General features: G+C 42.4%; 1 protein-coding gene across 7 annotated transcripts in view; it reads left to right on the top strand.

Annotated features, from left to right (window-relative positions):
* Nucleotides 1-21,332, top strand: part of FTO (FTO alpha-ketoglutarate dependent dioxygenase) — a 332,160-nt gene that overhangs the window by 143,375 nt on the left and 167,453 nt on the right. The window lies entirely within an intron of this gene.

Below are 21,332 nucleotides of genomic sequence, written 5' to 3'. Positions count from 1 at the left end.
GCAGTATCAGTAGGGTTGCCAACTTTCTAGTCACAGAAAACCGAACACCTAGCCCCTCCCCTCCCCTGAGGCCCCGCCCCTTCCACAAGGCCCCACCCCCACTCACTACATTCCCCCTCCCTCGGTGGCTCGCTTTCCCTCACCTTCACTGGTCTGGGGCAGGGGGTTGGGGTCCGGAGGGGTGAGGGCTCTAACTGGGGGTGCTGGTTCTGGGGTGGAGCCAGGGATGAGGGGTTTGGGGTGCAGGAGGGGGCTCCAAGCTGGAGGGTGAGGCTGAAGGATTCAAAGTGAGGGAGGGGGCTTCGGGTTGAGGCAGGGGGTTGGGGTGAAGGAGGGGGTGAGGGCTCTGGGCTGGGGCCAGGGATGAGGGATTTGGGGTGCAGGAGGGGCTCTGGGTTTTGGGGGAGCTCAGGGCTGGGACAGGGGGTGGGGCTTGGGGTTGGGGCCTGGGCTTACCTTAGGCAGCTCCCAGTCAGTGGTGCAGTTGGGGGGCTAAGGCAGGCTGCCTGCCTTTCCTGGCACCGCACTGCACGCACCCCGGAAGCAACCAGCAGGTCCAGGTCCCAGGTGGGAGGGGGCCAGGAGGCTCCACATGCCCCTCTCGCCTGCAGGCATGACTCCCCCAGCTGCCATTGGCTAGGAACTGGCCAGTGGGTGTGCAGAGCCAGTGCTCAGGGTGGGGGCAGCACGTGGAGCCCTGTGGCCCCCCCACCTAGAAGCTGGACCTGCTGGCTGCTTCCAGGGCTCAGCGCGGTGCCAGCCAGGACAGGTAGGGACTCGCCTCCCTTAGCGCCACAGCAGACTTTTAACGGCCCGGTCAGCGATGCTGATCAGAGCCATCAGGGTCCCTTTTCGACCGGGTGTTCCAGTCGAAAACTGGACACCTGGTCACCCTAAGTATCAGGCTTGGTTTGAATTAGAAATTATCACTGTATAAAGGTAAAACAAGAAAAGAGAGTTCAAGCTGTTGGAAGAGTGGGTGTAAGAGCAAAGAAGTTACACAATGGGAATCAAGTATGTCATTTTGGCAGCCTTTGAAACACAATTTTTATGCTTTGTTGTAATTTTTTGGAAAATATTACTGCTACATGTGATATGACAGGCTGTGTTATGGGCATGTAGTGGTGATATCACAAATGATAATTTATCACTCTTCTTACCCAAACTATACATTTTTCCCTAATTTTAGCACCAGAAATACATGCTATTTAGTGGTTCTGTCTGTGCTATGGGAATTAGTGCAGATATTTGAACTCTCCATTCCTGTGGTCTAGGAACACTGACATTTTACAAAGTATTTCATTGTTTCAATGGTCATAATTACACTATGATCCAGATGGTTTCTCAGAGCTTTACTCACTGGGAAACTAACTTATTTATGGGGGAAATGCTATATTTAAGTAAAAAAGATACCCAAAGTCCCGTTCTCTGAAGAAATTCTTACTCTTACACATACATCAGGGGATAGACTAAGTCTAATATATTCTTAATCTCAGATAGGAGAAAAATGAAATATGAAACTATTCCCTGTAGAAATGCTGTAAATCTTACAAAATATATAAGCTTTCTGTTTTGGCATACATCAAAGCTGGGTGACTCAAGAGATTAAAATATGTTTTTAATCTTGGTTTGATGAGCAAAACTTTCACTGTAATATTTATTATGACTGGTTCGGCTTGTGTTGCCTCTTCCCTTTGTTCTGTTTATATACGACTTCCTTTCTTGCTAAGAAAGTAGGAAGTATCACTTTCACAAAGCCAAAGGATATTGCAACGGTTTGTTCATTTAAGCCCAGTGGTAGGCCCACGTGCCGGACACAAACTTTTCTTTTATTGTCCTGTGTCCCAGAGGAAGACCAATGCTTTCTGATGGCTTCCCATGAATGCCTTTCATTTGTGGAGGAGTTTCAGTGGCTTATGCTGTCTGTAGAAAGATCAAAAAGGCAGGGAAATTGTGGTTTTGAGAAACTTAGCCAACATCTCTGTTCTTTTCTTAGAAGTTTTGTTTCTCTTACCTTATTTTTTCAGGCTTCTGCTATAAGAAATAATTCTATCAACTGGTATAGAAAAAAATATTGCATAAATGCAGTAATTTTATGTTATCTATTAGTGTTTTCACCCTCCAATTATTAGAATATTTTCAGGAGCATATAAAGAAAATAACTAACCATAACTACAGCTTCCTGAGAGAAAAGTTTTTTCTTAATTATATTTGGTATTGTTGCCTACTGAAATTCATCTTAAAAAGAAGTATGGCCGCAATCCCGCAATTGGAACCACTCAATGGTACCCTTGTGCCAACAAAGAATTTCGGGGAAGTCATGGACCCTACATGGTACAAAGGTCTGCCCATGCTGATTTAATTGCAGGATTTGGGCCATTATTTATTTCCTTTTCTGCCTTTGAAATACACTGTTTATGAAACATTGTTTCTTCCATCCTTTTTAAGCAATACATTTAACGGTTTCATTTTCCTTAGCCTTATCTGTACTTATAAATATTATATAGGCTGACAAAAAGATGCATAGACCATAATATCCTAGTATGCTGTGTATATTAGCATATTCTGGAAATAATATTCAGTTTTAATTGCATGACTTTTCCAGTGTAAATCCTAATTTTTTTCATAAACACTTAGTTTTATAAAGGAGTGTTTCAGTAAACAACACTAAAATGTCTCAAGTTGTTGAAATACAACAAGCACCATTTTCAGAGGTCATATGGAGCTGAAACTTGAACAGCTGTACAACAAGCATCCTAGATTGTTGTTAATTGTCTTCCCTTTCTGTAACAGCAGTAACTCTTGTTTATATTGTCAAGATCCTTTCCACTGAACACAAAAGCACCATACTTTGAGGTCACATGCTTAACCCCATTGCATAGTTACAATGTAAATGGGCCCCCTTTGTTTTTCATTAATGTGTACTGAAGTAGTATACACGAGGGATGCGAGGCAAGGGGGTTCACAAGGCTCATTGTAAAAGCGTCGCAAAGAGAGCATATTTTTGTCTCCATACCACAGTTGTTTAGCATTAGCTTTGTGCATCCAACTGCAAGCCAGTTTATCCATTTGTCAATGGAAAGAAAATTTTTGCGCCGTTTTGCTCTTTTGACCTGTGATACTTTCTACTGACCTTACAGATTCACTTTTTAAACAAATGCTTTCTCCCGTACACTGTTTAGTATGTTCTTAACGGTTGACTTAGAGTTGGCTTATCTTCCAGAAACTTTTACATGCCAGTTTACCTGATAACACCTGTTACTTTAGTGACAAGTAAAAGATTTTACCTGAAAACTGCAGCTGAGAAATAGAAATACAGTACATCAGCACTTGGTATTTTATGTAACACTAATGTACTATAATTTTTGTTAAAGATGAACAAAATATATATATTTTAAAATGTATTTGGGAGAATGCAATAATGTGTTTATGTTGCTTTCCTGGGTGACATATGAGAAAATGTACCTTTCAACCAACAGTAAATGTATTCCTCAAACATGAAAGTCACCTTGTTACTGAAACTAATGATACAAAAGCCAGTGATAGACTCAGTTTGGGAGATAAATTATTACTGTTGGCTTCTTTTGCTTTTGTTTATCCAAGATTGGGCCTGAACCTAGGATACAAATACCCACAAACTCTGGGAAATTTCATATCCAGTTCTAGATCCAAACTGTGACTCATGTCGATCTCTAATTTTATCCTATGTACATTTAGGCATATAGTCTCAGACCAAGATTTTAAAAACAGCAGCCTAAAGTTAGGCTCCTAAATAAGTGCTCAATGCTTTTGAAAATCAGACCACTAATTTAGGAGCTTAAATATGGGCATCGGAGCCTGGACTCCTGTTTTAGAAAATCTTGGACCTTGAGTTTAACTTATTTCAGGTCTGTTTCAATCAGATACACTAACTCAGATCCTGGGCTGGTGTAAATCATTATATCTATCAGCTAAGTATCTGACCCGCTATATTTTATACAAAAAGACTGTGTGCTAGAGTTTCTCTGTGTGTACTGAATTTATAAACACTGAACAAGGCAAAGGGAGACCATTATCTCTAGAAGATGAGTCAATAATACATGCTTATCAAAGCAGAACACTATTCTGAATACTGCAAGTTGTATTTAGTAGGAATTCATGCCAAGAGCAATAGTACTTTGTGGGTTTCAAATTGTATTAATCAGGATAGAAAATTGGTTTTTGTTTACCAACCTGCTGTTGAAAGGAACACAGGTAGAGTTCTCTGAGGTGAAAGTTGTCCAACATGAAGTTCAATTCAGAACATTCAGTTCTTGTGTTTTAAAAGCTACATACACGACAATAGCCTATTTTCCAAAATGGATTTTGAAACATTTTTTTCTAAGTGTAGTTGCTATATTATTAGGATACAGATGCAGACAATTTTACATTAAGTGCTTTGGCTTTTAAGCTTCTTAGAACTGATATGTAAATTGTTGTTTCTGTTTCACTAGTATTATATATTCAACCAACTAGATCTACTGACATCTGGGCTCAAGAAAAGTTGTTGGATTGAATAGCCATAAAAATGTAAACAGGCTGGCATCTGCTGACCTTGAAAGAAGATTTTAAGCACTTAGAAACATATTCCAATATTAGTGTTATTGTCTATTAAGAAACATTCCTTTAAAATGTAACAGAAAAATTAAATGTATGTCATTTTAAACCACAACAATGAATACTAACAACACAAGCATTTAGAAATGTGCCTTCCTCCTAACAGCAGAATCACTGGTAAATGTGAAAAAGCAATTGTATTTTCGAAAAAGATAATACATTTCCTTTTGAAAATGTTTTAACTTGCTTCTTCCCATGTGATTTTAGATTTATCCCTGAAATAATCGGAAAGTTCATAATTAAAAATCTGCCATTAAAATACTATATGCGAAATTTTAAAAAGGCTTAAAATAAAATATGCAGATGACCAACGTATTGGCAAAATGGCTATGGGTTTTTTAGATTTGTACACAGCATCTTAATAGCATGGGTGATTGTTATCGTAGTGTATATCCTGTGTGGATAATACCCTAAACTCATATTTTGATTGTTGTGGATAAATACACCTCTACCCCGATATAACGCTGTCCTCGGGAGCCAAAAAATCTTACCACATTATAGGTGAAACCGCGTTATATCAAACTTTGATCCGCCGGAGCATACAGCCCTGCTCCCCCAGAGCACTGCTTTACCGCATTATATCCGAATTCGTGTTATATCGGGTCGCGTTATATCGGGGTAAAGGTGTACTTGTTAAAATGAAGTGTGGAGTGGATGGGATATAATACTGTAATTGAGTTTTAGACAGTATGTCTCTGTTGAAAGAACATTGAGGGACAGATCCTGGCCAGAATAAAGCTCCTTTGCATTGCTTTAGCAATGCAAAAGAACCATGAATCTTTCCTCATTGGGTAGCTAGTCAGCATCAATTAATGCAGCCCTGAAGCGGCTTTAACTTGTGCCAAGGATTAAACCAGCTTTCAGCAGCTTCCAGTATCAGAAAAACATAAAAGTCGTGCTCAGCCACATTTGTTCCTGCCTCCCTCAGATCTTATGTTGAGTGCAGAGTATCTGCAACTGAGCATTAGGCCTTGTATTTTATTTATTGCTCTTATACAAATGCACATTGATGAATGGTGACACTATAGCTGAGCGAATAACAGCGAGTAATCATTTGAACAAATTTTATTTATTTGTTTTGTTTATGAGGAGATCATGGAAATCTCTTGTTTATTATTCCAAATGACTTGTCAAAATCTTCAGCAATTAACTCATGTCTGCAGATAATTCACCACCAGTTCATTCTGAACACCCATATTTTTGCTGCATTGGTTAGTTTCAAGGTCACATGATTATATCTCAGTTTCCTGATTGGATGATTTATGTAGCTAAACAAACTGGTGAAAATTCTGAGTTTGAAAAATTAAAGTACAAATTTGAAATTCTTTAATATTTAATCTTAAAATTAACTTTTTTCAATAATTCATCTGGATTATTGAAACATTTATGGGACGCGAATACAAGAAGATCACACAGAAGGCTGAACTGAAATGCATTTTCAAATCTGAAACATTTTTAATTGACCTGTAGGTGACACTAAGGATACATTTTTTTTTACCTAATTTAGCTTTATCCTGCTGCTGTTTTACTGCTTTACTCCCAGATATGTTTTAATTGTTGCGTCAGTGAGAGCGCAAGCTTCCTTTTGACGGGGGGAAATATCTGAGAACAAGTTTCCCCAAGGAGATGGACTAGTTAGTAGTTCGGGCCCATTGCTCCGTTCCTCAGTAGAGTGCAGAGGAGAGTAAAAGTGCGTAAAGCCCCTGAGAATGTGGAAAAATTGAATCCAGGAAGGGAAAAGTGGCATCTCATTAAACTGACCAGTGATGTAGCCACGCCTCCATGGCCACAACATAAGATCTCAGTTGTGGTGCCAAGGAAGCTTGTCTAGCCTGAGGGGCAGAAATCAAGGGAACAGCCACTTTATAGGAGGTCCTCAGTTGGGTAGCATAATCTGTTGCCAGCAGTAACTCCCATCTGCAGCTTTTATAAACCACAGAGTGTTTATAGACATGTAGCAGACAGAAGGCCAGTAATTGGTGGCATGGCATGGCAGACTGTCATGCTTCTGGCATTGTGGGAGTCTTTGTGTGACAACAGATGGGCCAGAATCTGTGGAAACCGACCCTGTTATTGGAAGATGTGGTGACCGTGCGCCTGGTTGGTCTGCTCATGCACTACCTCCAGCTCCCAGTCAGGATGATAAAGTTGAGTGGGTTCCAATGGAGCCCACACAACTGTGGAGGATCACTACTCCCCTTCTGTTCAACTTGGTACGTGGAGTAGAGAATTTGGCCTCGAGTTCACTTTCAGTTTTAACTGCAAATAATTTTTCACCAATGTTTTGGAAATGTCTTAGACTTAGCTATTTGTGCTGCAGACAAATAAGTACATTTGGTCAGAAATATTAACCAGAGTGAAATCTCGCCTCTGTTAGAGTCTGAAGTGTATTGTAGCTGTTGGACTCACTTTTACTATCAGTCTTTTGTTTTCAAAAACAAGAAATATTTTTACTGACTGCATGGAACATTTAATAACAGGCTGGACATATATCCCTTTATCAATTCTAATGAGAAATCAGGGTCCGTACAGGGCATCAGGACTGTAAGAATTATATGCTTCCTGGCTGGATAAATCAGTACACAAGAAATGCAGCTGCTTGTTCCTAAAAATGCACTGAGCCACGCAAAGTAAAAAATGTGCCATAGCCTGCCGTCCTAAATTACATACATAGCAAAGAGCATGACTATGGGGCCAACCAAATAAGCACACATAACTTACTTGAATGACCGCATTATTTTATTAATGTAATTCTTGTCCTCTTCCCCATCATTCCTGTTGTTATACTCACTTGTGCATCATGTCTAAAATTAGACTGCAAGCTCATAATAGGTCACGGCCATGCCATTTATCTGTACTATAAAGCACTTTATAAATAATAATATGGAAAATTGTAAAAGATGTAACTGCACTGAAACAGCTGTATAAAACCCTTGTAACACTCAGGTCCTTTAACTTTCAAGTGTTCAACAACACTGCTCTCTGCAATGTACAGAGAAGTTTATTGTCCAGCTATGCCAGAAGGAGGACAGGAGATACTGGATGTGGCCGCAATTTTATTCCAAAGGGTATGTCTACACTACCTGCCGGATCAGTGGGTAGTGATCGATCTATCGGGGATTGATGTAGCGCGTCTCATCTAGATGCAGTACATCGATCCCTGAACGACTCCCTGTCGACTCTGGAACTCCACCAGGGCGAGAGGTGGAAGCGGAGTCGATGGGGGAGCAGCGGCCGTCGATCCCGCGCCCCGAGGACGCGAAGTAAGTCAATCTAAGATATGTCGACTTCAGCTATGCTATTCTCGTAGCTGAAGTTGCGTATCTTAGATCGATTCCTGTCCCTAGCCAGCCCACTACTGGCTTGAATGAGGGTTAAGGGAGGCTATAGAGGGGGAGGTGTTGGCTTCCTGCCATACCAGTCATAGGAGCTCCAACTCCCCATTTCTGCTTTTTTAAAGATTCCCTCCTTTATATCCTTTACTAATGCGTTTTATCAGCTCCGCCATACCCCTTCCCTACAGAGTACCTCCTGCACGGGACAACCACCCCATGCTAACATAATGAGTTGCGACATCATAGCCTAACCCCTGTTTCATGTTTGCCCCAACTAAGCCTCCAACCTGCTGTGGGGAAGGCAAAAAAACCCCTCACTTTGCCTTGGCCAATCCGGTGGTGAGGGAAGAATTCCTTCCCAGCCCCCCCAGGAAAGGAGCTACTAGCATAATGTCCACAGCGGCTCATGACAAAGCCTGGTATTTAACTAATTCTTTGCTGCTCCACCTGGTCCAGGTAAAAGAGGGCCTTTCCTGCACCAACATGGACCTAAATAGTCCCCCTCTCTTCCAGTCACCTGGGCAAGGATGGGTCAGCTTCCACATGCTGACCCTGGTTTGAAGTTGTTGCAGCAAGTCACTCTCTGGCTCTCTAGGCCTTAAAAGAGGCCACACACTTTTTCCAACAACCCAGACAGCAGACCCCACTTCTTTATGTGCAGTGAGGCTGTTATCAGTCCCCAGCTACTGTCATCATGACAACCTCTAACAATGGGCATTGTGTGTTTTAATTTGCCTTTTAGCAGTCTGAATTATTTCATGTTCCCTGCACATGAATAAAAGCACCTTGTGATGCTGTTTTGCTTCCATTTCCTGTACTTTTCCAGGCACTGTGATATTCTGTTGAATTCTGTGTGTTTGGCCCTTTGTAACTTGCTGGTTAGTGTGTGTATGTATCTAATGGATGGAAATGGCAGATCTATTTGAGGGTGCAGTAATACTGCAGCTAATACAGATGTTCTTTTTAGCTAACGTCGTAAGAGCCACTACTTTTGGAACAGAAAGGCCTGAGTTCCATTCTCACTATGACCATGAATTTCTCATGGACATAGTGTGTAATATTGTGATGTTTCTGAACTCCTTGATCCACTACCCCTTCATATCATTCCAAGACTTGATTCAGCTGTGTGTGACTATCTTACATATGCACTACACTGCTATTCTACTGCAGCGTACACCTGGAGATAGCACACCCAAAGATGATTTTGCCCATGTAGTGACAGTAGCATCTTACCAGTCTCTGCATTCTACAATGCTCATAGTATTAATATGGCCCTCTGTGTTTTAAATAGTTTCAATAAAAGTAACAAGCATTGTAAATGCATCCGAACATTTGCCCACCAATATCTATAACAGACCCTGTGTTGGATAGGGACATGGCTGAAACAAGAAACTGGTGGGCTGCAACAGATGATGGCTTCACTCAAGTGAGAGAAAGTTCAGTGTTGCTCTAGGCTTTCCCATTTTAAGCAGACATCAAGTATTGTGTTCAAGGAAATCAGTAATTTGATTTCTAGTAAAATGTTTAAATATGGGTTCCAGCTGCAAAATTCAGTACTGGATCCAGAATTTGACACCCTCTTGCATCTCCATCCTTCTCAAAGTTTGGGGATGTTTGAAGCTGATAGTTTGGTTTGACTGATTATATAAGGCTCATGTGCAAATGTAGGTATGGTTCTGGGTTTGGATTTTGAACACACATAAAGCTTTGGGTGTTTGAATCTAGGGTTTTCGTTTGGCCTGTTAAGAGCAACTAGTCAATAGGAAAATTTGGATCCGGATCCCAGTTTGGATTCTGACCACCATGAAGTTTGAGTGTTTAGTTCTCTGAGTTTGGTGTGGGTCCATTTCTAGAAATATTAAAAATGAGGTAAATATTAAAGCTTGGATTGAAGCTGCTTTATCAGACAGAATAAGCCACATTTATCCCTAGCATTATTCCACTGACCTCAATGGAGTTATAGTGGCAATGATTTGACCCACTACATACTCATATAATTGTATAGCCTCATATTGCTAGACAACTGAGTTTAATTACCTGTTACTAACTTTGGATTTTAAACTTATGGTTCTCTTTCATCTTCTTTTGAAATCATTCATATAGGCAACAGTAGATAACACCTCAATTCCAGTCCTATTAATTTCTATATTGTAAATATGTGTAGTTACAGGAGCCTTAATGAGATTTTATAACAGATAAAACCATTGTGTTGGTTTTTACAAACATTTTGTTTAAAACTGAGAGCCCACTTGATAGTGACTAAGGTTCTCAGCAGCTGCCGAGTTAGCTATATGGGTTGTGCTAGGCATGATTTGGTATCACAAAGTGTGGGCTATCCAGAGTGCACGTTAGTGAAGTGACTCTCACTGGTCATCCAGCTCAACTGTTTTCAGCAATAGTAAATTATCACTGAAGCATACGCTGCTGTGGCAGTCCTTCAGAACTTAAGTGCTTAGAGTAACTACTGTTTGGATGTGACCAAAAAGGGAAAAGAGAGATACATACAAAGGAGTGAATTATAACAAAGAGCCCTTTCTGCTTCAGTTCTTGTGCAGAAAACATATGTTCAGCCATGCAGGCAGCAGTTGGGTTAAAGACACACGGTAGGATTGGAAACAAAAGGCATGCTCTTTTCTTGCATTCACAATGTTTTCAAACATATTCACTTGTTTCACTTGTTAGAGACTAGCTTGTCATCTGGATCTTCTTGCAAGTGTGATTTCTTTTTCCCGCTTCCTTTCAAAAGCTTTTACCCCCAATGTTTTACACTTCATATAATCCACTATGCATGGTAGGCCAACTTCAGGCTTTGTATTATTGATGTTTGGGAGACAGAGGGGGTTGTGCTGAGGGAGAAACTGACTAAAGGGTAACCTTTCACTCACCCATAGATCTAAGCGTGCTAAGCCAACATCTTGAGTGGTTCAGTCACTCTCTCTCTTGGTGTGATGCGTTATACTTCACTTTTAGAGGCTTGCTGAACAGTTTAGTAAAGACACCTAAAAAGTGATGATCTTTTCACATCCATTTCCTAGACCTTGTTGAAATGGGTTTCAGCCGTTAACCAGATTGAAATGTCCCAGGTAAAAAGACTAAGCCATTATCACGAGAATCCATTCAGGTTTGAGATGTCAAAGTAACCTAGAATATATCAGTCATTACTTTTTTGTATGTATTTTTGAATAATTCTGAGAATAATGTTATTACCTTTTACCTTCTGCATCTGAAATTACCATATCACTCACTTTCTGCTATGTCTTTTGTCTTTACTAATTAGTAATCCTTAAAACTGTTCTACAGTCAACAACAACAAATTTTAGCTAAATTCTCAAAGGGGATGATAGGAATTAGGTGTCAAACTCCCATTATATTTAAATGGTAATTGGGTGCCTAACTGTTAGGCCTGGTCTATACTTGAAAATGTTACTGCTTCATCTATTTTTGTTAGAAGTGTGAATTTCTTTTTAACCTAAATAGTTATGCTGGCAAAATCCCTCACATGGATGCATTTATTCTGGTATAAAGGTAATTTATATGGTATAGTATTTTCCCTTCCTGTATGGGACTAGCTCTACCGCTATAAAGCACCTGAGATAACTGTGTCCACACTAGGGGTATGGCTACACTTACAGCTGTACAGCGCTGGGAGTTACAGCTGTCTTCGTACAGCTGTGTAGGGAAAGCGCTGGTGTGTGGCCACACTCACAGCTACCAGCGCTGCAGTGTGGCCACATTTGCAGCATTTGCAGCACTGTTGGGAGTGGTGCATTATGGGCAGCTATCCCAGCGTTCAAGTGGCAGCAACATGCTTTTCAAAAGAGGGGGGTGGGGTGGAGTGTGACAGGGAGCGGGGGAGAGAGAGAGAGTGGATTTTTGGAGCTGACAGTGTGTGTCAGCTCCCTGCCTTGCAAAATCTGAACATTTCCTCGACCCCTCATTCACTCTTAACTGCAAATAGCCTGCAGACCAGATAAGCAGCTGCTCCAACGGACTCCCTTTCTCCCCCCCTCCCCCCCGCTGTTTCTCTCCTCAAGCAAACACTAGCTGTAGACATTCATCACCCTGCCTGCCTCATTCACAGCAAACAGGAGCTGTGTTTGGTTTTTAGATAAGCAGCTCCCGGAGCCCCAAGTTCACAACAAAACAAAGAGAGGCATCATAACTAAACAAAGAGAGTAATTTAGTTAAAAGCATTCTGGGATATCTCCTAATACCCTGGAGGCCAATAACAGCGCGGGTGTGTGGCCACACTTGACGAGCAGCGCTGCATCACCAGCGCTGCACTCGTTATACCCCAAGCAGACCAGGTGTACAGCCAGCACTGCAGCCAGGGAGTTGCAGCGCTGGATGTGCCTTGCAGGTGTGGACAGTTACTAAGTTGCAGCGCTGTAAAGCCTCCACCAGCGCTGCAACTCTCCAGTGTAGCCAAGCCCTAGGTGAGTTGTACCACTTTAGCTATAGTGATATAGTTAAAGTGGTACAACTTTCTAATGCAGATATCCCCTTCGGCCTGGTCTATATCTAAAACTTCAGTAGACCTGGCTGCATCACTCAGGGGTCTGAAACATTGACTCCCCTGAGGGCTTGGCTACATTTACAAGTTGCAGCGCTGGGAGTTACAGCGCTGGTCAGGCAGCTGTGTAGGGCCAGCGCTGGAGTGTGGCCACACTGACAGCTACCAGCGCTGCAGTGTGGCTACACTTGCAGCACTTTCCAGCGCTGTATTGAGAGGTGCATTGTGGGCAGCTATCCCACAGAGCACCTCGTCCCATTTTGGCGCTGAGTATTGTGGGAAGGGGAAGGAAGTGTGTGGGTCATTCCGCTTCCTGTGCCAACGCCCCGTGGTGCATCGCTTCACATCCCAGCATTCAGTCTTTCCGGCAACGTTTGGCGCCATTGTGAGTGTCTTTCTGTTTTACTCTCTGTGTGTGAATCGCGATTTCTGTGGGAAATGGAGCCCGAGCTGCTGAGGACTGTGCTGATGAGTGTCGCCAGCACAACACGTTTGGCAGTCGAGCTATTCCTTCAGCTCCAAAGTGACAGTGAGGAGTCCGACGATGATATCGATATGGATTTGCCTGCCGCGTGTGACACTACAGTGCTTGTGGCATTCACGGAAATGCTCAGCACCGTTGAACGCCACTTTTGGGCTCGGGAAACAAGCACTGACTGGTGGGATCACATCGTCATGGAAGTCTGGGATGACGAGCAGTGGCTACAGAACTTTCGTATGAGAAAAGCCACTTTCATGGGACTGTGTGCTGAGCTCGCCCCCACTCTGCGGCGCAAGGACCCAAGATTGAGAGCTGCCCTGACGGTGGAAAAGCGGGTGGCTATTGCAATCTGGAAGCTGGCAACTCCAGACAGCTACCGGTTGGTCGGGAACCAGTTTGGAGTGGGAAAGTCGACCGTTGGAATCGTGTTGATGCAAGTTTGCAAGGCAATTAATCGCATCCTGCTAAGAAAGACGGGGTGTAATTGCAGCGCTGGAAAGCCTCCACCAGCGCTGCAACTTGTAAGTGTAGCCAAGCCCTGAGAGACATAGGCTGACCTAAGCACTGGCATAGACACCACTAGGTCGATGGAAGAATTCTTCTGTCCATCTAACTACTGCCTCTCGAAGGGGTGGATTTACTACAGTGACAGAAACCTCCCTTCTGTTGGTGTAGCAAACGTCTGTGCTATAGTGGTATAGTTGCAGTGCCACAGGTCTGCTGCTGTAGTGCCTGTAGACATGCCCTTAGACTCTTTTGAAAAGCTCTGCCTATGTTGTTTACTCTATATAGGTTTTGTCAAATCAAATCACTCACCCATCAAGTCCAGTATTCCACCGGTGTTGTGGTCAGTACTGATTACTTCAATGAGATGCAGAACACCCTGCCCCTTGAGCACATGCCTCACTTTAAACATGAGGATATTCCCACTGAAATCAGTGACAGTATTCAGATGTTTAAATTTAGCATGTGCTTCAGTGCTTTGCTGTATTGGGGCATTAGCTAGTTGTGCAATACTGTATGTGAGGGAAGGGGTGAATCCTCCTTAATCTTTGAGGCAATCACCTCACATCCTGGAGCATGAGATTGTATTACTTTAACATGTAAAAAGTACAGAGGTGGTACATTTGTCATAATATTATCTAGCTGTAGCTTTTTCAGTGCAGATGCAGTATTTGACTCAAAGGCCTGATCTACACTGAGGGTGGGAGGTGGGGAATCGATCTAAGATACGCAACTTCAGCTACGAGAATAGCATAGCTGAAGTAGATGTATCTTAGATTGACTTACTTCGCATCCTCGCAGCGCGGGATCGGTGGCTGCTGCTCCCCCGTCGACTCGGCTTCCGCCTCTCGCCCTGGTGGAGTTCCGGAGTCGACGGGGAGTGCGTTTGGGGATCGATGTAACACGTCTAGACGAGACGCGATACATCGATCCCTGATAGATCGATCACTACCCGCCGATCACCCATAGTCACAGCATTTAATTTAATTTTTAATGTTATAAATGCTCAAATCTCCCCCCGCCCCAAAAAACTTTTCCCATCTGTTTCTTAGTATTCTACCCCCACTTGAATTTCTGAGCTTGAAACGTGCCAAGGTTTTCCCTAGGAAACAGAAAAAGGAGAATAGTTGTGGAATTTTATATTGGCCTGAGCTACTAATATATCCTCTTGGAGTACTGAGTGGGTTGTTAGCTGAATTCAGTGGCCTGGGAAAGTACTACCGACGAACATCCAGTCAATAGGATTTCTCACATATGGTTCCTTAGAGTATGATGATAATTTGGACATCTAGCAAATCCACAGACAAAAAACCATGTAAATATTTTCTAATGGAAGGTGCCAACAAAGACATCCCTGCCAACACATGTCAAAACTGCCAAAAGATCTGTGCAGATGGGGATTAAACTTTTTAGCACTGTCATTTAAGAGCCTTGAAAGGAAAACATTATTTAAACATTTTTCTTTAACTGAATTTAACTGTCTGAAAAGATGTTAACGGTAGATAAAACTAATATACTGTTAGCAATACTGACATATATCCCAAGTCTGCACCTTTTTCTTTTCATTGAGATCTGTGTCAGACATCCCCAAGAATAGTACAGTTTTAAAATAAATTGGTCTTCCTTCTCAAATGAAATTTGATGATTTGTCTCCAGTCTGATAAAAGAAAGCATACGTTAGTATATTGCTTTCTTTCAGGAATTTTTAGTTTTGTTTTATAGGCTCTTTGAAGGAAGATGATGTTTTAGATATTGTAGTGATTTCTTTAACTCTTAGAAAGAAAACAGTTAATAATTTGTTTCTTTTCAGCTCCCCTGAGTATGCCTTCATTGTACAGGTTGCATATAACAGCTAGTAAGAGTAAAATGTACTGAACCTTTAAACAAATCTATTAGGATCACTATGGCAAGAAGCTTGGAAAATGGCAGGAAAAACGAACAATGATTTTGTAAACCCTCCAAAGGTCAGAAAAAGGCTTTCAGTAAGTATGCAGAGGCTAGAAATCAAATCCCATTTCCTATCGTAAGAAACCAGTTATTTTAGCAGCAGTGGTTAATGTACTGTATGTGAAAGATTTAAGACTAGTTGGAAAGCTTTGCTTCTGTTTTATTGGGCTGCTATTGAAAAGCCAACAGCATAACTTCAACTAGGTGCTTTGAGATTTCTTAATGGGCTGTCAAGGGCAAGACACCAGGTCTGTGCTATACTAGCTCTTTCCTGTACATTAAAACAACAGGGACCAAATGATCATATACAGAAGTATGAATTACTTGATGCTTTCTCTGTTCCATATGGTCAGCCATGTCTTTGGCAATTAATCATGTACAGAATCAGTTGAGTGCTCTCTGAAGCATTGAAGTCAACATTTAGTTGTACCTGTGCCAATGGGGGCTGTGGGGGTTGCAGGCGTAAAATAGCAGGATGAAGAGCTGCTGGCGCCAAAGTCTGAGCAGCTGGCTTCTATAAACAACACTTTTTCCCTCCTCACCTTTTTTTTTTCCACTTTCTTTGACAAACATGAGCCATTTTTCAACATCATCCAAAGCACAAAAGTTGCTGATTGAAACTTTGCTATCTAGCATGGTGGACTAATAAACAAAAGGCCGTCAGTTGTGTTTAAAATGTCCAAATTGTTGGTGATAACCTAAAACATACTGGCTAATTCCATCCTATCGTTGAGAATGGGGTGCATTAATACACTCTTCAAATAACAAAAAAAGTCACTACTACTAAGTCCTCTGCTATATACCAATGAAGTCATGTTAAACAAGCATGTCATATAGATTTCAGGTTCATTTTCCATAAGAGCTACCATGTTGCAGCTCCACAGACCATCAGGATCCTTCTTGCAGAGAATAATAGCATTGTAAGTAATTAAAATAACAAGAAAGACGTGCAGTAGGAACTGAAATAGTTGGCTGTGCTTACACATGTAATAACACCTGATTTTTCTCTTTCTCTGTTAGTTATGGATTATTGATAGTTGAGTGCTGCTCTGGAATGGAAGAGATTAGTAAGGACTCAGAAGTTTATCCTGCTAATCTATTTAAAAGGCTAATGAGTAAATTAAATCTTTACTCAAAGAGGTGAAAAGCGCATTTGTTGGCCAAATAAAGTGGGACTGAGAAACAAACAGTCCCAAGTGCCACTTTAGTTCAGACTGATAGAATCATTTGTTTGCCAGAATATTTGGTATCATGTCTCTGGCTATGCAGTATTTCTAAACATATGTGTACCTCCCTGTTAAGTCTGTCAAGGAAGAAAAATATGTAGCTTTAGAAGAAAAAAATGTAAGTATGAAATCTACTCGTTCAAGTAACATGATTAAACATGGTAGTGTCCCAATCATATTATAATATTCTTGCTTCTTTTGTAGGGTTGTCAACCCTCCCGGTTTCACTGGGAGCCTCCCTGGAATCAGGCTCTATCTCCCGGAGGCTACTGAAGCCAAACCAGGAGATTTTAGGCCACTAGGCTCCCTGCCTGGCCTGGCTCAGCGTCACTCTTGGAAGTGGGCAGCACTTCCCTGCAGCCCCTGGGGGCAGGGCAGGGGGCTCTGAGTGCTGACTTCGCAGCTCCCATTGGCAGGAACTGAGGCCAATGAGAGTTTGGGGGTGGTGTGTGCAGGCAGGGGGAGTGCACCGAGATCCACTGCCCCTACCCCACCTAGGGGCCATAGGGACGTGTCGGCCGCTTCCTGGAGAGGCGCAGGGCCTGGGCAGGCAGGGAGCCTACCTTAGTCCCACTGTGCTGCCGACCGGGAGCCGCTCAGGGTAAGCACCGCCCGGCCGGAGCCCATACCTGTCCCCATCTCCTGTACCTCTGCCCCAGCGCTGAGCCCCCTCCCACACCCAAACTCCCTCCCAGAGCCTGAACCCTGCAGTCCCTCCTGCACCCCAGCCCCCTGCCCTAGCCCGGAGCCCCCTCCCGGAGCCTGCACCCGACCCCCCTGTCCCAGCCCTGAGCCCCCTCCAGCACCTAAATCCCTCCCAGAGCTTGCACCTTGCACCCCAGTCCCCTGACCCAGCTTCAGTCCAGAGCCCCCTCTCATAGTCCGAACCCCTTGGCCACAGCCCAGAGCCCGCACCCCTTCCCGCACTCCAACCCCCCTGCCCCAGCCCAGTGCAAGTGAGTGGGGGGGGGGAGAGTGATGGAGTGAGCGGGGCAGGGCCTCAGGGAAGGGGCGGGGCAAGGGTGTTGGTGTTTGTGTAATTAGACGGTTGGCAGCCCTATTTGGATGGTACTAAATATGTTGTTATAACCCTGGTAAGAAGCCGGAGTTTAGCTGTATTAAGACTAGTGGAAACGTATCTAATTATGAATGTTTATCTAAAGTAAAGGCCAGGGCATGGTTATAACACAATTTTATCCAATACCATGTTGTCGTTGTTTGATTTTATTAGTAGGGACTGGAGGAGGAGGATTTTACTATCACACTTTCATTCTAGTATGCATGTATGAGGGAATTGCTTTGGTAGCTACTACCTTTTAGGTCAGCAGAGCTTTACCTCCAACTCTGCCTTCTTTCCAGGAGATAGGCAAAAGGTGTAATCGCTAAACGCAGTCACTAATTTAACACAGATGGCAAGATTGTCAGCTGGTGTGAACTGGCATAGTTCTAGTGAAGTTGATGGAGGTATGTTGATTTGCACCAGCTGAGCATCTAGCCCACTTCTTTTTAAAAGCCAGATCATTTTGGCAATTATCTAGGAAAGCCCTATCCATTCCTATAAGTGGCCCCTAGTGTAAAAATAGGGGAGATCAACACAAAGCGCTAATAATGCTATATAAAAAGACACCCCACCCAGTAAGAGAGCCAGTGACTTCCCAAGCCAGTGAGATGCAGTTTGTGTTATCTCTTTGCTGAGGTTGTCCAGGATATGTTTTCGCCAGTTCAGGAAACAGAGGAAAGAAAGTTTCAACAATTCGTAAACATTAGCACCCTCAAAACCCTCTGCTAACAGAAGGATGAGATAAGACAGGCCATAGGACTGCTTGCACTGTTTGTTTATTCTCCTGCCCTGCAGTCCCAAGTGTTTTGAAAAAAAAACTGAGCCAGTGTTGAGTCCAGTTTAGAAATGTAAAGGCTTCACTCAGCATCGGAGAAAAGGGGCCTCAGTAGACAATTATCTGTCATTAAAGATGATTAAATGAATGAAGACACAGGGTCAGCCTTTCTTTGATGGGATGTGCAACTATAGGAATGTTCAATAGAAGGCTGTCTCTGCCCTTTAAAACAGGGGTGGTATCGGCTGGGTTTTTGATGGATTTTTATCAGTGTTGATGTGAGGAAATGGCTTTCCCAGCTGATAACATCTTTGACCGAGTTTCTTGAACCCCTGACCTTTATCAGTCAGGGTGCATTGAATCCCTTTCTAATCTCTCTTAAAAATAAATCCTAAAATAAGGTCTATGTAGGAAATACCTTGCAAGTATGACATTCTTGCAAAAAGGAGTTATTTTACATTTTCCTTTCACTCTAGGCTATTGCTTTGTTGTTCCAATTTGGAAATTTTTCCTGTGAGAGCAAATAGAATGTATCATTCAGAAACACATAAACACGATACTACACTTGATCTGAGCTCCAAGGAGCTGAGTACTATATCCTGCACTCAGGCCCCAGGTGACTTGATTGACTTCAGTGGTCTTAGATAAGAAGTAAGCTAAACTGCTGTGTACTGTTGGTGCATACTGCTTAATAGTGCTGTTTCACCCCAGAGCTAGCAGCATTTGTATCTCATCAGGCGTTGTAAGGTTTAAATGTATGTGAAGCATTTTGAGACTCTGAAATGAAAGCTGCTGCAGGAGGGCTGATGATGATTATCACTACATTTTCTTCATTGACGGAAACACCGCTAAAACACACTCATAGTGCCAATCTCTGAGTAGACGTAAACCCCATCCAATCCTGTTGAAGTCAGTGGAGTTACTTGGGGTATTAGTGTGAAACTTGGCATGTAGTACTTTCATATTTCCAAATGACGTGTTATACTTACCCTCTCAGTAAAAATTAAATTACTCCTAAATTGCCACAATAAAGCTGCATCCTAGAGTGAAATGAAAATGTAATTGTAGAGTAGTTTAGGTAGCAGAATGTAATTACCCAAGTTGGAATTTGGCCAGGACATGAGGATTAACACCCCTACTTTTACTAAAAGCATCATTTGACCTGAGTGTTTAGAGGACTTTGATTCTATGTCTCATCCAAAAGACTGCATCTCCACCACTGCAGAGCCCTAAACCCTGGGCAAAAGCATGGGTTTTGTACTGACTCCGAAAGAGTGCTACTAATAGATCACTTGCATTATCATTTCCTGCAGAACCTTCCCAGTACTGAACCAAGCAGTGACCTAGACTATCCCTGAGTTTCTTGTGAGATCTGACATATATTGCCACATAAGGGACGTGGCTGTAATTTGATTGCACTAGAATATACAGAAAAACTATTCTGTAAAATAGCGATTCTCAACCAGGGATCTGGGGCCCCCTGGCAGGTCGCAAGCACGTTTCAGGGAGTCCGCCAACCAGGGCCAGTTTTAGACTCACTGGGGCCCAGGGCAGAAAGCCAAGGCCCCACTGGATGGGGGTGAATCCCGGGGCTCTGAGTCCCACCACTCAGAGATGAAGCTGAAGTCTGAGCCATGTAGCTTTGTGGGGGTCCGGTGGCCTCAGGCAGTTGCCCTGCTTGCTACCCCCTAACACCGTCCATGGCTTTTATATGCAGAAAACCAGTTGTTGTGGCACAGGTGGGCCGTGGGCTTTTTAGAGCATGTTGGGATGGGCCTCAGAAAGAAAAAGGTTGAGAACCCCTGCATTAAACATGTTATGCATAGATAAATGTAAAAGTTTAGGGGTTAAAGGGTATATTTGTCTTGAAAGTCAAGTGATGTGTGTTACCATCCATGAAAGTGTAGAAGTCCCTTCTAATAATGTGAGCACATACCACTGATCAGAGACTCGCCAGTGCCAGAGTTCCTCCCATTGCAACTGAAGAAAGGGAGACGCAAAGGTGGTTTTGAGCTGAATGAGTCAGTTTACCTCCTTAAAGCTATTGTGTCAAGTTCTTTCAGCCAGATATCACTGCTTTGGTTACACTCAAGTTGTGTTTTCAAACTTATCTCTATTGCCTTAAGAGCTAGAATTTATTTTTTAAATGAAAGATTACAATTTGATGTAATCACATGACTCCAAGAGCTGGGGCCCTGTGCTGGGGCTGAGTAATGTGTTTTGAAAAATCAGTAATTTAAATTTCCCATGGATTTGAGGGTTTTCTGCTGTGGAACTGTGTGGAATTTGGGTTTGCTGTATGGCAGAGTAGACCAGGTCTTGGTTAAGGTTATACTGAATAAATGTGGCATTGAAGAAGAAAACACCGTCGTGTATTCATAGCTATAGAATAAGACTGCCACAAACTGAAGTGTAATATCTCTGGGGATGAATGTTTATCTTGCTCAAAGGATGACTGAAGTTCATTGCATTTACATTTTCTAACTGTATGTAATTCATTTCAGAAACTGAAAAAAAATTGTTTGATTGTTTACTTCCTTGAAACATGATTATTCAATAGAAAAGAAAAAAAGGGGAAAAAATAAGAGTAGCACTAACAATAGAAATTCTCTGTACAATGGTATAGTACAGATAGACTGAACCAGGAGTCAGAAAAAAAAACAATTCAGTGTTACTCTGCAAACATTAAAGAAAAATATTGTATTAGGAAAATAACTTATAATAATTATTTATACAAGAAAGCACAAAAGAAAAGGAATCATGTCTTGAGAAAGTGAGAGCTAGAATGCACAATATCTTGGTGTGTTACTTAAGGCAATGAAGCTTTAAGGTTTACCTTATGTGCCATGTACATTG

Source organism: Mauremys reevesii, linkage group 16, assembly GCF_016161935.1.
Source record: "Mauremys reevesii isolate NIE-2019 linkage group 16, ASM1616193v1, whole genome shotgun sequence".
NCBI classification, from domain to species: domain Eukaryota; kingdom Metazoa; phylum Chordata; order Testudines; family Geoemydidae; genus Mauremys; species Mauremys reevesii.
This window is presented reverse-complemented; position numbering and strand designations above follow the sequence as displayed.